We start from the raw sequence: 14,213 nt of genomic DNA on the forward strand, positions 1-14,213 counted from the left end.
AGTGTCTTGTCATTGGCCCCATTCCTCTCGTTTCCTTGTCATCTTCCCCTGAGTGTTTAATTACCCACACCTGCCCCGTGTCATTATCCCTTGTTTGTCTTACCTATATATACCCTCATGTTTCTTTGTCCTGTGTTCGGTCATTGTGTTTGGTGTGTTTGGTATATGGTTTCATGTCGTGCTTACCGTCTTCTCATGTTTGTGTTCCTGTTGTGGATTCCCCTGTCTCAGTCAAGTAAGTGTTCAGTTTAGTTTATGTCTAGTGTTGTTTATCTCAGTTTAGTGTTAGTTAGTCTACGTCCTGTTTTTATCCTGTTGTGTTATTATACCCCATCGTGGGTCTTTGTTTTGTGTTTATTTTCTGTTAAGTAAAGTCTTTTGTTAACCCCGTAATCCCCGCTGCCTGCAATTGGGTTCTTACCCGCGTTTCATGACAGAATGACCGAACCCATTCAGAACCCAGCGGGCAGCAAAATGGACGGCACGGCGTCGTCCTCGCGGGCCGCCCAAGCCCACTTGCTGCTGGGGTTCCGTCAGGGGAGTTACGGGAACCGGGAGTTCGCCGGGGCATTCTCGACGGTGGCGAGGTCGTCTGAGTTTGGCGAGGCGGAGTTGAAGGCAATCTTCAACTGCTGCCTCACTCAGCGCCTCGCCCCGTCGGAGAAGAGGCTGCTGGCTCCCCTTGGGTTCGCGGACATGGTGAGGTTCGTGGCCAACCGGGACGGTCCCGAGGGTGAGGTTCCACTCGGAGCCCTCACCCCACGGTCGACCGCTCCGGAGGGCCTCGTCCTGGCTGCCGCTGCCCGGGGGGACTCAGTACCCTTCAGCTTGAGTTCCACGGTCCCCGGTTCTCCTGGCGGCGCCGGTGGCGAGTGGGTGAGGTGTGACCCGGGGATGACGTCTGCGGTCTCCACCGACGCAGAACTCCCTCCGGTCCCCATGGTTCTGCCTAAGTTGGCTACGGACCCGATGGTGCGGAGAAGGAGGGAGAAGCGTCGAGGAGGAGCGTCCAGTCCGGTGCAGCCGGCGTCCTGTCCGGTGCAGCCGGCGTTCTGTCCGGTGCAGCCGGCGTCCTGTCCGGTGCAGCCGGCGTCCTGTCCGGTGCAGCCGGCGTCCAGTCCGGTGGTCCAGCCGGCGTCCAGTCCGGTGGTTCAGCCGGTGTCCTGTCCGGTGTCCAGTCTTGTGTCCAGTCCGGTGTCCAGTCTTTTGTCTAGTCATGTGTCCAGGCCGATGTCCAGTCTTGTGTCCAGCCCTGTGTCCAGTCTTGTGTCCAGCCCTGTGTCCAGTCTTGTGTCCAGCCCTGTGTCCAGTCTTGTGTCCAGCCCTGTGTCCAGTCTGGTGGTCCAGCCGGCGTCCAGTCCGGTGCAGCCGGCGTCCAGTCCAGTGCAGCCGGCGTCCAGTCCGGTGATCCAGCCGGTGTCCAGTCCGGTGATCCAGCCGGCGTCCAGTCCGGTGATCCAGCCGGCGTCCAGTCCGGCCTTCCAGCCGGCGTCAAGCCATGTCCAGCCGGCCTTCCAGCCGGCGTCAAGCCCTGTCCAGCCGGCCCCTGGGAAACTGCCAGGGCCAAAGACTGTTCCCCCCAGGACTCCCCCTAAGTTCCCCAGGACTCCGCGCCCTCAAGCGCAGTCGGGGACTGGGACTTTTCCCCANTAGGGATGCTCATTTCGGTAAATTTCCCTAACCGAGAACCGACACTCATTATCCGAACGTTAACCGATAAGATTCTAATAATAAATTGGAATTAAAAAAATACATGCTGCATCTCATTTCGAAGGCTGCGTCCTCTGGAGGTCGCGTTTGTCCGCCGCATACGCCTTCGCATGTGTAACGGAGGCCAGCTAGTGAAGAGCTGTGCAGTGTGTAAACCTCACTCCCCTAGCGACAGACGCTAGAGACTGCGGTCTTTAGCCTCCTCGTTAGAGCGCCCGTCTCCCATCCAGACCGACGCCGGTTCGAGGCGAGTAGGACTGGTAACACATGCGACATCCGGAGGACGCAGACTTCGAAATGAGACACAGCTACAGTTGACGAGGGTCTGTGACATGTTAAATATACAAACATTTTTTTCACAGATTTATTTCAACATGCAAACACCAGCATAACGAATACATCAACAACAGCACCTGCATTCACATATTATCACATTTTCACAAACCTGCGGCGTTGTGGACAATGGAGAAAAACTAAAATAATATATAAATCCAAAGCATAAAATAAACCGGGAAGAAAAAAAATGAATTAATTAACAAATGATGACAAAACAAAAACACAGAAGAACCGACAAAGTTGATTTCCGTCATAAAGTTTTTTCATCAAATAAAAACAGCAGGCCTACCTCAATCCAAAGCTTGGAGTTTTTATTTAATAAAGTAACATGTTTACGTGTTGTGGTGACAGTCTGGAGCCTGTTGACAATTAGACCCGCGGCAGATAACACCCTTTCAGATGACACTGATGTCCCGGGAATGTAGAGATAACGCCTCGGAAGCGCGTCACATTTGCTATCCACCAGCCAGTCTTAGCTAAACATATATAAATCCGATCTGCTATACCACCCAAAATACAAACATTATTTTTTACTTATTAATATTTCACATTCATATTTTTACGTCACGTCTAAAAGAAGGCAGGGAAACCACGTGCTGTTTTCTTCTCCTTTCCAAAGCGCACGGTCAGCCGATGCTAAGCATCCATGAGATAACTTTATGTAAAGGATAAATTGATGGCAAGCACCGAAATTCCCTTGCAGTAGCTCCGCTATTAGCTTTGCTGAGCCGTAGACACGCCGAGAAAGCAGGGAATGTCACAGCGCATTGTGAGCGCGATTGTCCCGTGTCTACATTTAAAACAAAGAACTTGAGCTTGAGCAAGGCTGCCAGTGGCACATTCCATTTGGAGGAGTAAAGCCCTGACAAATGTGGCCTCAACAATCAGATGAATTACACATGTCCAGTTTCGTCAAGTGACTTGCGTGATCGGATTTTAATCGGTCTCGAAAACGTTTCGGAGGGCATTTACACCTAGTCGCACGCGTCTGCACGCTCCGTGAGTTAATGCTTGTTTATGTTTATTAATGTTTTTCTTTCACCATACAGTAAACTAAAAACATGTACGATTTAATAGTCATTTAAAAACGTATTATTAAATTATTTTATTATAAAAAAATATTATTATTAAACTTAAAATAAACATACCTTTTAAATCGTTTAACTGATAGTATTAACCGGTCAAAATTTTGACGATCGGTTAACGGTTAAAATGGTCAATATGAGCATCTCTAACTACCAGTGATCGCTACCTTTCATTCATTATCTCAAAGCTGCTTAACTGACACAGCTACACACACCTCTGCAGCCTATAGCATACAAGCACTTCTACAAAAAGTATTTTTATCCTCTCCTTGTAGAAAGCTTTTGGGCTGTGAGAGGTCTTTCAGAGTTGATTGAGGTATTGATGCAACTCATTCTATGTCCATTGAATCATGATCTTTTGTAGGAGTGATTTAATAGCAAATTTACAGTGGTTATAAATGGAATAAAAAAATATGATTCATTGAAAAGGTTAATCTGTGTTGTTTATTAAATAAAGGCATATAACAGTTGTCACATATGATATTGAAATTAAACCTACAAAGCCAGTGGGAAACTGAGGCACATTAATGAATAATATGAAGCATATACATTTCTTCCCCGATGGAACTATGAACTGAACGAGGGCTGCCAGATTATTCCCTGAGAGTTTAAAATCAGCATTAATGTGGGAGTTTATTTGGCAGGTAATATGGATTTGGCCCAGTAGGTTCGCATTGTAATGAAACTGTTCCACCTGCTGCGCACTTACTTCCAAAATTAGCAGTTACTGTAGGAAAAGCCACACTGAATGGTTTTGAGTATGAACATTTTCCTCTATTACATCAAACATTAAAGCAGGACACCATGCTGTTTAAAGAACAGTCACTTACTAGTTTCTGGATGAATATTGTTGAAATAAATGATTTATTTTGAAGTGTTAAACATTTGTTGAAAGTTGCAGTATGTTTCCATTGTGCAATATCTGCTTATTTAATAAGAAGGAAATATAATTAAAACAAAATTAAAGCTAATTAAAAGATTGTTTAGAAATTCAAGCAAGTGATAGATCATTCAATGCACATAATCTGCTCCCTATTAATTTATATTAAACATGATCTAATCCAGTATTTTTATCTCTTATTTTTATATGGTAGAACCAAGTTCTGTTGCGTCAGTAATATTGAGCGATTTTATTACAGACTTCATCAAGTGCTAATGTCATGAAACGCGGGTAAGAACCCAATTGCAGGCAGCGGGGATGACGGGGTTAACAAAAGACTTTATTTAACAGAAAATAAACACAAAACAAAGACCCACGATGGGGTATAATAACACAACAGGATAAAAACAGGACGTAGACTAACTAACACTAAACTGAGATAAACAACACTAGACATAAACTAAACTGAACACTTACTTGACTGAGACAGGGGAATCCACAACAGGAACACAAAGCACTGAGAACACGGTAAGCACGAACACTGAAACGCATATACAAACACACCAAACACAATGCCGAACACAGGACAAAGAAACATGAGGGTATATATAGGTAAGACAAACAAGGGATAAGACAGGGGCAGGTGTGGGACATTAAACACTCAGGGAAGATACAAGGAAACGAGAGGAATGGGGCCAATGACAAGACACTGAGAGAACGTATATTATTGTCAAAAGGACAATAATATGTTTCTCTCCACACATAACCTAAGACTCTGCCCGATCCCACCACACGACTAGAATTTCATAAACAAGACGGTGGGACCGTGACAGTTGAGGGCCAAAGCGAAGACATGAAGAGTGCTGGGAGACAGACAGGACGAAGGCAAACAAAGAAAAACGACCATGCAAGGGCAACATGACAAGACAACAACAGGACTTGGGTGGGATCATCCAAATAACAAACATGGGGGGGGGGAGGGACGCCAAACAGAGGGGCCCAATAGGGGGGCAGTCCATAGGGTGGGCTATCAATATGGGCCAACATTTCTAAAGAATGCTTTCAGCACCTTGTTGAATCAATGCCACGTAGAATTAAGGCAGTTCTGAAGGCGAAAGGGGGTCAAACACCGTATTAGTATGGTGTTCCTAATAATCCTTTAGGTGAGTGTACATCTGAATGTAGTCCAAATCGGGCCAGAGCAGCTTTTGCAGCTGCCACCTTGCTTGCCCTTGTTGCGGATTACCAGGAAGGAGAAGATTAGCACATTTCCAAAAGTCAGTATTTATCTTGCTTGTGTTGGCTTCTGTAGAGCAAGTTAAATCCCAATAACCAGCAACACTCCATGCAGCACCTGTCTGCACAGAAATAGCCAAATGTCAGCACCGCTGGTGCTTTTTAGATAAAAATAAAAAGTAATGAAAAATTCTTTGCAATCATCAAACGTTGGTGTCATGATCGAGGAGGCAGACACGGAAACACAGGAACGGAGGACCCAAACGCAGACAGCGGGTAGGGGGTTGACACAAGGCTTTAATACATAATAACAAAAAGACAAAACAATAACCCACGATGGGGTAAAACAAGAACAAGGGTATTACAGGACATGACAGCAGGAACAAGGACTTACTACATCTGACAAGACTAAAGATAACATTTACATTGGAGTATGCATAACTAAACTAGACTAACAGAGACAGGAACTCACCCACATGAAACGAATGACAATGAACCAGCACAGGATAGAAAACACAGGGCCTTATAAAGGGAACAACTCAAGAGGGAACAGGTGCGGGGCATGAACTAAATAACAATCAATAATGAAGCGACGAAAGAGTGGGAACAGAGACGAGACCGGAGACAACATATGGAAGGCCAACAGGGCCAGAACGCCTCTCGCCACATAAAACATGGGGTTCTGTCATGATCCTGCCACTAGACCAAGAGAAACATGACATGATGCGGCAGAATCATGACAGTTGGACTGTACATGTCACGGTCCCACCATCTTGTTTATGAAATTCTAGTCGTGTGGTGGGATCGGGGCAGATTCCTTAGGTTATGTGTGGAGAGAAACATATTATTGTCCATTTGACAATAATATACGTTCTCTCCAGTGTCTTGTCATTGGCCCCATTCCTCTCGTTTCCTTGTCATCTTCCCCTGAGTGTTTAATTACCCACACCTGCCCCGTGTCATTATCCCTTGTTTGTCTTACCTATATATACCCTCATGTTTCTTTGTCCTGTGTTCGGTCATTGTGTTTGGTGTGTTTGGTATATGGTTTCATGTCGTGCTTACCGTCTTCTCATGTTTGTGTTCCTGTTGTGGATTCCCCTGTCTCAGTCAAGTAAGTGTTCAGTTTAGTTTATGTCTAGTGTTGTTTATCTCAGTTTAGTGTTAGTTAGTCTACGTCCTGTTTTTATCCTGTTGTGTTATTATACCCCATCGTGGGTCTTTGTTTTGTGTTTATTTTCTGTTAAATAAAGTCTTTTGTTAACCCCGTCATCCCCGCTGCCTGCAATTGGGTTCTTACCCGCGTTTCATGACATTAGCACTTGATGAAGTCTGTAATAAAATCGCTCAATATTACTGACGCAACAGAACTTGGTTCTACCATATAAAAATAAGAGATAAAAATACTGGATTAGATCATGTTTAATATAAATTAATAGGGAGCAGATTATGTGCATTGAATGATCTATCACTTGCTTGAATTTCTAAACAATCTTTTAATTAGCTTTAATTTTGTTTTAATTATATTTCCTTCTTATTAAATAAGCAGATATTGCACAATGGAAACATACTGCAACTTTCAACAAATGTTTAACACTTCAAAATAAATCATTTATTTCAACAATATTCATCCAGAAACTAGTAAGTGACTGTTCTTTAAACAGCATGGTGTCCTGCTTTAATGTTTGATGTAATAGAGGAAAATGTTCATACTCAAAACCATTCAGTGTGGCTTTTCCTACAGTAACTGCTAATTTTGGAAGTAAGTGCGCAGCAGGTGGAACAGTTTCATTACAATGCGAACCTACTGGGCCAAATCCATATTACCTGCCAAATAAACTCCCACATTAATGCTGATTTTAAACTCTCAGGGAATAATCTGGCAGCCCTCGTTCAGTTCATAGTTCCATCGGGGAAGAAATGTATATGCTTCATATTATTCATTAATGTGCCTCAGTTTCCCACTGGCTTTGTAGGTTTAATTTCAATATCATATGTGACAACTGTTATATGCCTTTATTTAATAAACAACACAGATTAACCTTTTCAATGAATCATATTTTTTTATTCCATTTATAACCACTGTAAATTTGCTATTAAATCACTCCTACAAAAGATCATGATTCAATGGACATAGAATGAGTTGCATCAATACCTCAATCAACTCTGAAAGACCTCTCACAGCCCAAAAGCTTTCTACAAGGAGAGGATAAAAATACTTTTTGTAGAAGTGCTTGTATGCTATAGGCTGCAGAGGTGTGTGTAGCTGTGTCAGTTAAGCAGCTTTGAGATAATGAATGAAAGGTAGCGATCACTGGTAGTTAGAGATGCTCATATTGACCATTTTAACCGTTAACCGATCGTCAAAATTTTGACCGGTTAATACTATCAGTTAAACGATTTAAAAGGTATGTTTATTTTAAGTTTAATAATAATATTTTTTTATAATAAAATAATTTAATAATACGTTTTTAAATGACTATTAAATCGTACATGTTTTTAGTTTACTGTATGGTGAAAGAAAAACATTAATAAACATAAACAAGCATTAACTCACGGAGCGTGCAGACGCGTGCGACTAGGTGTAAATGCCCTCCGAAACGTTTTCGAGACCGATTAAAATCCGATCACGCAAGTCACTTGACGAAACTGGACATGTGTAATTCATCTGATTGTTGAGGCCACATTTGTCAGGGCTTTACTCCTCCAAATGGAATGTGCCACTGGCAGCCTTGCTCAAGCTCAAGTTCTTTGTTTTAAATGTAGACACGGGACAATCGCGCTCACAATGCGCTGTGACATTCCCTGCTTTCTCGGCGTGTCTACGGCTCAGCAAAGCTAATAGCGGAGCTACTGCAAGGGAATTTCGGTGCTTGCCATCAATTTATCCTTTACATAAAGTTATCTCATGGATGCTTAGCATCGGCTGACCGTGCGCTTTGGAAAGGAGAAGAAAACAGCACGTGGTTTCCCTGCCTTCTTTTAGACGTGACGTAAAAATATGAATGTGAAATATTAATAAGTAAAAAATAATGTTTGTATTTTGGGTGGTATAGCAGATCGGATTTATATATGTTTAGCTAAGACTGGCTGGTGGATAGCAAATGTGACGCGCTTCCGAGGCGTTATCTCTACATTCCCGGGACATCAGTGTCATCTGAAAGGGTGTTATCTGCCGCGGGTCTAATTGTCAACAGGCTCCAGACTGTCACCACAACACGTAAACATGTTACTTTATTAAATAAAAACTCCAAGCTTTGGATTGAGGTAGGCCTGCTGTTTTTATTTGATGAAAAAACTTTATGACGGAAATCAACTTTGTCGGTTCTTCTGTGTTTTTGTTTTGTCATCATTTGTTAATTAATTCATTTTTTTTCTTCCCGGTTTATTTTATGCTTTGGATTTATATATTATTTTAGTTTTTCTCCATTGTCCACAACGCCGCAGGTTTGTGAAAATGTGATAATATGTGAATGCAGGTGCTGTTGTTGATGTATTCGTTATGCTGGTGTTTGCATGTTGAAATAAATCTGTGAAAAAAATGTTTGTATATTTAACATGTCACAGACCCTCGTCAACTGTAGCTGTGTCTCATTTCGGCGTCCTCTAGATGTCACATGCGAAGGCGTATGCGGCGGACAAACGCGACCTCCGGAGGACCCAGCCTTCGAAATGAGACACAGCATGTATTTTTTTAATTCCAATTTATTATTAGAATCTTATCGGTTAACGGTTAATGTTCGGATAACGAGTGTTGTTTCTCGGTTAGGGAAATTAACCAAAATGAGCATCCCTACTGGAAGTACTAGAGAGAGAGAGACCCAGAGAGAAAGAGAGAGAGAGGGATTCCCTGCTGGAGGGGCAGTCCATTGCCAGGAAGTGTCGGGGGTGGGTTGCCGGAAAAGGACAAAGGACCCAAGTGCAGATAGCGGGTAAGGGGTTAACAAAGGCTTTAATAATAAGCACAAAACATGAAACAAAAACCTGCAAGGGGGTAAAACAACAACATCGCAAGGGTAGGAACAGGAAGGGAACATAAACTGACTACACTAAACTAGACAAGACCAATTACCACACTAGACTTGACTACAAATAACTAAACTAGACTTACATGGCGATACAGGACAAGGCAAGTGACCAGGGTAATAACACAAATGATCCAGCACAAGACAGAAGACACAAGGGCATTAAGTAAGGGAACAAATCAAGAAGGACAGCTGCGGGGCATGAAATAACTAATGAGCAATAATGAGGAGAAGAGAGGGCGGGAACAGAGACGAGACCGGAGAGAGTGTATGGAAGGCCATACGGACAATAATGCCTCTCTCCACATAAAACATGAGGTTCTGTCATGATCCTGCCACTAGACCACGAGAAACGTGACATGATGCGGCAGAATCATGACAGGAAGGGGGAAGCCTAGCTGATGTGTGAAGGAGCATTAGTAACAGAGGACCTGTCTCACAGTATTAACATCATTTTAATTGGCTCAAACATGCATGACTGCATCTTGTCAATGCCAACATACATTCATTGTGATTATGATGCCCAAATATTATATAAGTGTGGGCTCATCCTAACACATACTACTTGCACAAAAACTCACACTGTAATGATGCATGTATTTTTAATGAAATTCACAAATGCTCTAGGAACTGTTTGTTTTAGACTTCATTTCGGTTGGAAAATACAAGGCCTATACAAGACAACTGTTTTAGATTTCTAAACTTTCTCCAAAAATACAATTTTTGTGATGTTAATAACAATACTAAAAACTCCGTGAAACGTTTTTTATTATTAGTGAATAAATGGGCAGGTTATAGATGAGCCTGGATTGGACCTTTGTTCTAAATTTGCGGTATAGACCACTTCTGTAATGATTCATTCAGTCAGCTCACGATGCGATGCCATTCACGATTCTAAACTCACAATACAATTTTTTCACTGCTTTTTTTTATGAGTTGAGACAAATTAGAAATGAACAACTGCCCTTTTATTATTTCTCAAATGCTGCACATTTCTTTGTAAAATAAAAATATATTTTATGTCAAATAACAAAACAAATGCATTAAAAAAATTGCAAATCAAATAAAAAATCAATAATACAAAAGTCTCTTTAATATATACAAACTAAGACTATTGTCTTTTTTAAACTTTTTTAAGAAATATCAGCATATCCACGTTTACCAAGTTTGCCATAAGCACAGCAGCCCCTGCTTTTCAAAACATGTATTGCGATTCATTTAACATCTCAACCGACTTGAATCGTCACATAATATAATTGATTATAATTTATATATAATATTTAAAATGATTTTCAATATGCTTTTTTTTACAGTGAATCGAATGTAAACACTGGTCCAAGAGCACTTCCGGTTTCCTTTTTAATTGTATTTTTATCTTACATATATAATTAAATCTTAATTTCTCAAAGACATTTGTTTAACATTTCAATTAGGTTATAAATGTTCTGTTGATTGTATTCTGTTCAAACGTGTTAAAAAACTGAAACAGGAAGTTCCTCTGGGCCAGTGTTGGACCAGCGTGGTTTACGTTTTTGGAAGTGGTCTATAAAAAGCCAATGGTTTTGAACAGTAAAATGTGTTAAAATGTGCTCAAATATTTACTTGTGATAAATCTGAATGAGATCTGATTTATTTAACATGGAGCAAGTCGCCTTATGGGTGCTGACATGTTGACCACACAAAATACAACAGTTTATCTCATTAACCTCCCTGTTTTTAGACACTTTTGGTTGCAGAATCCAAGAGGACTGTTATATTCTCCAGCACATCCTAAACAAACAATAGAGTGTGTCACAATATTAAAAACCACTAAGTAACAGTATTATTAAGTGTCTCATACTGTGTCTCAGCAGTAGGACTGCTTTTCAGCGAGCGGTGATTTCTGCATCTAAAGAAGGTTTTACTCAATAAGCCATAAAAGCAATAGTTCCATCACGTTACGTGGAGAGCTGCCAAGGCCTTTGACAAAACGCTAACAAGCCGAATGTGCCCAGACGGGCTTATATAGGAGGTATAAAACCCCTACATTTAATCTCTGTGGCAAGTGAAACTTCAACACACATAGGAATCACAAACCCTTGACTGGCACCAATGCCAGTTGTACACACATGATCTGAGCTAAAACTGACAAGCCCGACTATAAACACACGACATCACACGCATTCAGACTCATTGATACTATTAGAGTGAGAGCATCAGAAAGCAGCTCAGATTAAGGATTACATTAGAAATGAGTACGTGTTAGCGTACATGGCTCACGGATGGACTCCAGCAACACACATGACCGGGAGAGCTTCCATCTGATTAGAACATGTGGTTTAAATGAGACACAGAGTCCACCCCTCCCCCTGTGTAAGCAATGGTGTCAGTCAGTTAGACACGCTCATACGTGTGCGCTGGCAACACACCAAACGTCCCACAAAATGTTGCTGAATTTACCTAATCCTCGTTGTAACGCGGTCTCTAGGCAAGGAAGGAAGGAGGCGGGAACCGGCGAGCATTTAACAAACTTTAATAAAATAAATAAACAATAACACGGAAGTCAAATGTAAAGCACACAAACATAAAGCAAACATTACATGATCCGGGCCCAGTCCTCTCTCGTCGGCAGTCCTGTCGCTCGTCCTCTTATGCTCCCGATCTCCTCTGTGAGGCATGCGGGACCGGTGCGCGAACAGCTGATACTCATTATCACTCACGCCACCGGCCCCGCCTTCCTGCCCCATGGCTCTCGTCCCGCCTTCCTCGCTACATACCCCCATCACCCCTCACAGGCCGGGGGGTACCACCGCGACTGTGCTTACTCCCCCCCCGGGGGGCCCTCCACTTGAGAGCCCCAGCGCCTGGGGGTACGCACCGACGAGACGAGAGAACGGAGCCGGGAGCACCACGACTGCCAGCGGCTGCCCGAGGCGGTGGTGCCGGGTAGAGAGAGAGCTCGACGTGCACGCGACCGTGCTACTGGTCCAAGGTGGAATGGCGGCCAGAGAAGAGGGAGCGGAGGGGTTGGTCCCGTTTGCTATAAGCCGGAGCCTGCTGCCCTCCGCCATGGGAAGGGGAGGAGCAGGAAACGGGAACCCACGGCCGACTGCCCTCGGGGAACAGCCATCGCCAACCGCCAGGAGGCGGAAGAGGATCGGGTCGCCCCAGAGCGTCCCGCACCACCGCATAGCACCGCGAAGAAGAGCCTCTCGGCTGGGGAGTGCCCGAACTCCCCGCCTTCCTGCCCCACGGCTCTCGTCCCGCCTTCCTCGCTACACTCGTCTTAAAAAGTAAAGAACCCCTTTCGCAGCATTCATGTACTGTAGCTTTCTCAAAAAAACACATATAAATCCAACAATAACAATAATTGACATTTTAAAGGGATATGCGCACAAAAATGCACAGCGAGAATATCAATGTAGTAGACATGTTACATCACACAGAAAAATAACACACAGTTGATGTCAAGACCTTTTACATGTTTTTTTTTCTTGATAACTCTTCGCTTTCCAGTCGCTATCCACCTCCATTAATTTTTTTGACACCTGTTGTAAACAAACTGACATTTGTGGGCACAAAGCCTGCGGAGTGTGACAAGCATGTCTGTGAAACGCATGGATGACCATTCCACTGCTATTCACAAATAGTATGATTCTTTTCTAAATGCTGTAACAAAGTGATTTTCAGGCTCGTCCAGAGGTGTGGACAAAAATATAATTTACTAAAATGCTCTTGACAGCAGCGTTGTACTACTGCACCAGTAACATGAGAACAAAATTGTTATTCGAGTTGTAAACTTGAGTGAAGTGAATGATGAGAGAGACAGATTGGGTCTGTATGTACTGTACATTGTATAATGCGATAATACCATGTTGTCCACATAGCCCATTGCATGAACAAATGACTCATAAAGATATTCTTTACATTTATTATTTAAAAGACCATTAAAGATAAATCAGTTATGAGGAATCAGCTTGGATCAAACTATAATTTAAATAATGTTTTATTGCAACAAATTCACATTTAATAGAAATAATATTTTTGGGGGGTTGATGCTTCACATAATACTAAAAGAATTGTTATTTGAATTTGAACCAGAATTATTCAATCTCCAGTCTTCAAACACATGACATCAGACGACCTGTCTTAAGCTCAGCTATCATAATGTGCCCTATATTAAAGCTATAAAAGCCTCAGGTCATTCAGTTAAAAGACTATTTATTCAGGGGTTTAAAATTCTGAGATATTCTCATTTCATCTATGGGATTTTTGTGGATATCAAATCGAGGTGAAATATTTCACATGCTTATGTACTGTATGTACTTACCTGAGGGAGTGTTTAAATTCTTATAGCATTAATGTAGAATGAGGACATATATTAGCAGTGTTCAACACAGCACAGCATGATCATGCAACTTCTCTATAGCGTGAATTTAGACCAACTCACCATAGATAAGAACAGCATCATGTCTGTTAGAATATAAATGTGTCTCTCTGCCTCCCTAACTCTCTCTTTCCACCCTCTCTTCCACACAAGCTGCTTTTCAACATCTGTAGCTCAGCCCTGGGCCCATCCTCTACCTCCCAATGAGCATTCTCCTCAAGGGCAAATAACAGCGGATACAAACCAACTCCACCACCAGCTACCAATGCTATGCAACAGCCACTTAGCAACCAATATCTTCAATACATAGTAGGCTATATGTCCTAAGTATCTGACCTTGTGTAGTGATGTTTCCTGGTGGAAGATAATCTTTTTATGAGTCTCTGTTGATTTCTCATTGGGTTCCCCCTTTACTCATTCGGTTCCGCTGTGTTGGAATGAACTGCCAGCCTCCACCCGAACTGCAGCATCCTTCACAACTTTCAAAAAACAGCTCAAAACATACCTGTTCCGCATTTATTTGACTAACTAATAACTGTCTATGTCTATTGTCTAAAAAAAAAGTTCATTCTAGG

General features: G+C 42.5%; 1 protein-coding gene across 1 annotated transcript in view; it reads right to left on the bottom strand.

The window, feature by feature from the left end:
- Positions 1–14,213, bottom strand: part of eml5 (EMAP like 5) — a 96,402-nt gene that overhangs the window by 79,151 nt on the left and 3,038 nt on the right. The window lies entirely within an intron of this gene.

This window comes from Triplophysa rosa, linkage group LG10 (genome assembly GCF_024868665.1).
Source record: "Triplophysa rosa linkage group LG10, Trosa_1v2, whole genome shotgun sequence".
Classification (NCBI taxonomy): Eukaryota; Metazoa; Chordata; class Actinopteri; order Cypriniformes; family Nemacheilidae; genus Triplophysa; species Triplophysa rosa.